The sequence below is a fragment of the Pogoniulus pusillus genome, chromosome 34, assembly GCF_015220805.1.
Source record: "Pogoniulus pusillus isolate bPogPus1 chromosome 34, bPogPus1.pri, whole genome shotgun sequence".
NCBI lineage: Eukaryota > Metazoa > Chordata > Aves > Piciformes > Lybiidae > Pogoniulus > Pogoniulus pusillus.
Genome location: NC_087297.1, coordinates 5,567,626 through 5,573,099, shown reverse-complemented (window position 1 = coordinate 5,573,099; position 5,474 = coordinate 5,567,626). Strand labels below are relative to the sequence as shown.

The 5,474-nt window shown below is 42.8% G+C and overlaps 1 non-coding gene across 1 annotated transcript; it reads left to right on the top strand.

Annotated features, from left to right (window-relative positions):
- Positions 1-829: 829 nt before the first annotated feature.
- Positions 830-935, top strand: LOC135189971 (U6 spliceosomal RNA). The gene has a single exon (XR_010308407.1). It is a non-coding gene; the product is annotated as a U6 spliceosomal RNA (small nuclear RNA).
- Positions 936-5,474: the final 4,539 nt, after the last annotated feature.

Below are 5,474 nucleotides of genomic sequence, written 5' to 3'. Positions count from 1 at the left end.
TTTGTTTCTCCTTACATTTACCTTGCTGAATGGTGCAAACTGTAATTTAGAATCACTTTCATGCAAGATTTCTCTGCTAAAGGCATGTGAAAAAAAAAAAGAACACACATTATAGGTGAATAATGTCTGCTAACTACAGTTTCATTGCTGGCTGGTTGTAACCGTGCAGGAAAGGCTGAGCTTAAGAACATGTGTAGTTGGAAAGCTAATAGATGTCAGTGCAATGATGAGGCACTTAGTGCCATGGTCTAGTTGATTGAAAAGTCTACAGAGACTTTCAAGACCTGTCTGCACGTGTTCCTCTGTGATCTGTGCTAGATAGGATTGTCCTCCTCTGGCAGGGGAGTTGGACTCGATGATCTCTTTGGGTCCCTTCCAACCCCTGACATCCTTTGAACCTGTGATCCTGTGATGCGACAGGGCTGGGTACTAGGTTGGACTGGATGATCTTGGAGGTCTCTTCCAACCTGGTTGATTCTATGTTTCAATTTATCAGCATTTTGTTGAGAGGATGTGAAGGTTGCCTAAGTGTAGACATACTCCCTTACATTAATAATGGTAGTTTGTTTGTTGGGGTTGGGGTATTTTGTTGGATGTTTTTCCTACTTATTATTATTTATTAATTCCAAAATCAAACTCCTTAATCTACAGGAGTCATATTCTTGGGAAAAAAAAATAACACTGAGCAGCTACACTGTAGTATTTTTAGACTTGCAAGTTGGGCCATCATTTATGGTTTTTTATATATCTAACATATAGATCTTATATCTATAACAAATATATATATAAAAAATATATATGTATATAATATGTAGCTAAAATATATATTGTGCTTGCTTTGGCAGCACATATACTGTAATTGGAACAACACAGAGAAGAATAGCATGGCTCTGTGCAAGGATGGCAGGCAAATTCATGAAGCGTTCCATATTTTTGGCCAAGTGCAGGGGCCAAGTGCACTTTGGCCACAACAACCCCAAGCAGCACTGCAGGCAGGGGACAGAATGGATGAGAGCAGACAGATAGAAAGGGACCTGGGGCTACTGGTAGATAGTAGCTGAATTTAAGCCAGCAGTGTGCCCAGGTGGGCAGGAGAGCCAATGGCATCCTGGCCTGCATCAGGAAGAGTGTGGCCAATAGGACAAGGGAGGTTATTCTGCCCCTGTACTCAGCACTGGTCATGCCACATCTTGACTACTGTGTCCAGTTCTGGGCTCCTCAATTCAAGAGAGATGTTGAGTTACTGGAAGGTGTCTAGAGAAGGGCGACAAAGCTGGTGAGAGGCCTGGAGCACAGCCCTGTGAGGAGAGGCTGAGGGTGCTGGGGGTGTGCAGCCTGGAGAAGAGGAGGCTCAGGGCAGACCTCATTGCTGTCTGCAACTACCTGAAGGGAGGCTGTAGCCAGGTGGGGTTGGTCTCTTCTGCCAGGCAACCAGCAACAGAACAAGGGGACACAGTCTCAAGTTGTGCTGGGGGAGATCTAGGCTGGATGTTAGGAGGAAATTGTTGGCAGAGAGAGTGATTGGCATTGGAATGGGCTGCCCAGGGAGGTGGTGGAGTCATCGTCCCTGGAGGTGTTCAGAAAGACTGGATGAGGATTCTTAGTGCTATGGTCTAGTTCATTGTCTAGGGCTGGGTGCTAGGTTGGACTGGATGATCTTGGAGGTCTCTTCCAACCTGCTTAATTATATGATTCTATGTTTTCTATGATTCTAACAGAAAATTCCTGTCCTAAAGTTTCAAGTGCTCTGCTGTGAACAGCACATAAATGCTGAGGGGATGTGGTGTAATTGCTCTGCAAAATTCATGCCAGCTTAATTAATTGTATAATTTTATGGCATGGTTATGGCATGGGCCTTAATGATGTTGAACTATTGGTTATCCAGGTCAATGAAACATTAATGATATATAGTAATAGCACATATCTCTTTAAAAGCTGCCCACTAAAACCTTTATTTGTGTCTTTAGGAGCTAGAAAACCCTTGAAAATTCCATGGAACACAGTGGATTTGATTTGCTTTTAGGGGTAGTGTTTGTTATGTTTGTGAGCCTAAGGGAATGCTCATTAAAGTCAACAGAAGCACCTTAAATCAGGAAATATTAAGCCAATTTAAATTCCTCCTACTCCAAAACTTGTGAGAGTCATTTGGGGCTGTCCTGTCAGTGGCACTGTTTTCAGTGTACACTAGCTGAAGGTACTTGCATATGTCTTGTTATCGTGTAGATGAGGTGGAGTGGCCTGGAGGAGATTCAGCTCCCAGTTTTCTCTTCCTGATCTTGTGATACTTGCACTTGGAGGGTGCAGATGCAATTGTACCCCAAATTCTGTTTCTTTCTTTCCTCACTTTGCAGACTGAAGTCTGCAGACAGGCAAGGGCTGGCTGTCACTGTAAGGGGGTGACTTCTTGAAGGAAGACAATCTAGAACCCAAGGTGATCAACAGCACAAGGGTGATGTGGGAGGACAAGCTAGAGCCAAAGGTAACCACAGCACAAGAAAGAGTGATGCTCCCTCCATAAAAGACACTACTCCCAGGCATCCAAGTAGAGCTAGCAGGGTAGGGCTCCTGATAATGACAGCTCACATCAACATCCGTCCCAGTGACCATCAAACAAGCAGGAGGGGGTGGGCAGATACAGCTCAATGTAAGGGTAGGCATCATGCAGCCGGGGACAGAATCGACTCTCCCCTGCCCTTGGCACAACTCAGCTAGGGTAGGGGCTACATCTATGAGACACTGGGGTCTTGAGATGGCTTTCTAGAGAGGAAAAAAGAGGCTTTGCAGAGAGGAAAAAAGCAGATGTGAACAGTTATGAGCAGCTATGGCAGTGCTCAATAACAGAAAAAAACTCTTTTTGCCCTCTGATTATGATTCAGTGATGCTGATGCCCTGCCCTGCTTCCTAAGGAGGTCTCTTTAATTGAATTATTCTCTAGCAGAACTGCACAGAGCAGCAAAGCATCACAGCATCATGCTTTGCTAAGTCAGCTTAAACTGATAGCTCAGACACAGACGACAGTTGCAGAGTTAAATACTGAAGCTCATTAATTCACTCCATGTTGTTAAGTGAACAGTGTAAGAGCAGGATCATGCACACGTGGCAGTGAGGCTTTCACATGTTTTCCCTGGTAATCAATGATTCATTGCTGTCATTACTAACTTGCTGTCCTAATATGCAAAAGCCATTTCACCTCCTCATGTGTCTCTTATGTTCTTGGCTTTACCTCGCATGTCTCACTGGGCAAAATTGGAACCATCATGGGAATTACCTCTCAGCCCTTGTCCACAAGCACTTTGCAAGGGTGCAACTACTTTGGTTAGGAGTAAAGTTTATGCACACAATTCTCTTACAGGATCAGGATAGATTGGTCTAAACATTTTTACACCCATTTAATGATCCCATGCCATGCAGCTCATAAGGTTTATGGGTTTTTTTCAGTTTAAACAACTCATCTGTTGCAAGTACATTGAGGTTTTCTATGTTTTGTGTGCTATTTAGTGCACTGGGGACTTCAATGCAGCTGCAAAGGCAAGTAACAATGATTATTATTAGGAATAAAGGCCATAGCTAAGCACTTTGTGTATTTAGAATACTGCATAAAAGTAGAAATCCATAATTCCCTACCCTAAATGAGAATTTATCCCCAGCCACAAAGAACAGCCTTAACCATGCACATCTATAGTACCACTCTTACAGAGCTATTTTAATGCCTGGTTCCTCTGCTATAGAATTGTAATAGAGGCTTATATGAAACAAAGAAACAAATAATAGTTCCTCCTAGAAGTTTATGAGAGTTGACTGTTCCATTGGAGCCATTATGGTTTATCATGTATTTAAGACCTTCTAAAATATGAATTATTGATAGGCTCCAAGGAGCAATGTTTCTTTATAATTTATAAATATTTATTTGCTGAGTTTCAGAATGAGTATTATTGACCTCATGTAGAGTGCAATGGCTCCGAGTGGTCTCTGATGCAATAGAATAAGTCATTTTCTTAAATCCTATCTCCTACTTGATATCCTGGAAGCATAATTAACTGCTATTAAAATCCAGACAAGGGGATAACCTTGGTTATGAGACAGTTGTGCTTGCAGCCTTGTTTTCAGTGTAGGAAAAGAAATAGTCTCAAATTTAGCTGTAATTTCAGGTATTTGTATTGCCAACACAATCACTCATGCTTCCTTAGCCTGCAGAACCTGCCTTTGGATTTTAACTTCACTGAACACATTCCTTCTCTTGGCTTACTCTCTGTGCCATCCAAGGGCAAACCGTGAGCAGAAAAAGGTTGTTAAAGTAGCCTGAGAGTGGTTTGAAATTTGAGGGTCAATGTCATGGCATATAATCAGAGCTAGGTCAGAGGCTTCTCCATTCAGATTATTTGTCTTATTTTTTTTCAAGTGGTTTCTTCTTGGTTTGGTTTGGTTTTGTTGGGGTTTTGTTTGTTTTGTTTTGCTGTTGTTGAACTTCTCTCTCTAACCTAACCTGCTGTCTGTGTGACTAATTCACCTGCTTCCTAATCCCCCTGGCCAACCCACCAATTTTCCTTGGTCACAAGGCAAAGTCTTGGGTAAGGTAGAGGGGCATGAGAAAGGTGGAAGGGTGGTTGGGAGCCCCTCCTGGGGACTCAGGTTTCTGGGAGGGCTGTTGTGTTTCTGTATTACTTTTTACCTTGTCTATTTCTGTCTATAACTGTATCTACCTTAAATACCTGCTTGTGTATTTTGCTAAGCTGTAACTATAAAGCTTCGTTCAATTTCCAGAGCTGCTGAGTCTAGTCTGGGTGATTTCCAAAGTGTGAGGGGGTGTTGGGTGGGTAACACCCAAACCATCACACACCTGGTGGTCACCTTTTGGGGTCTTTGGGAGGATCTTCCTCACTCTGACCTCTCTACTTTTTGTCTACCTGGCATCAGTTGTGGGTCACATTCTTGGCTGGAGTCTCCAATGTTCTCCTCTTTGAATACAATATTCTTCTTCTCCATGAGAGTGTTTCAAGACCCTCTCAAGCTTAAGCCACCTCCATTGTGTTTGTGTGTGATGCTTTATATCAGTGCTCACATAGTTAATGATTTGGCTGTTTGAGCCAGATTTCTAGCTCAGACATAGGGGAGAGGCCATACAATGGCAACAATTACATAGTTAACATAATTTCACTGGAGCATCAAGGGCTTTATGTCTAGAAGCACAGCTTGTACCTTCCCCTTGCTGCTTCTGCTGCTTCAGCTGTGCTCGCTGCTAGCGTCCCCTGCTGCTGCTTTGCTGCTTCACCGCCGCTTGACCCCTTCCTCATCTTCCTTAAGGTTTCTCTCGTAGTTAATTTCTCCTTATACTCCTATATTTAAGCTATAAGAACTACAATTTCAATTCCCCCTGACTTTAGAAAAAAATAAATCCATGTTGTGGTGAGTTTATTCTACTGGGAGAGGGATCCACCCTAACCTGGAATACCAGGTTTCTAACACTCTATGTTCTA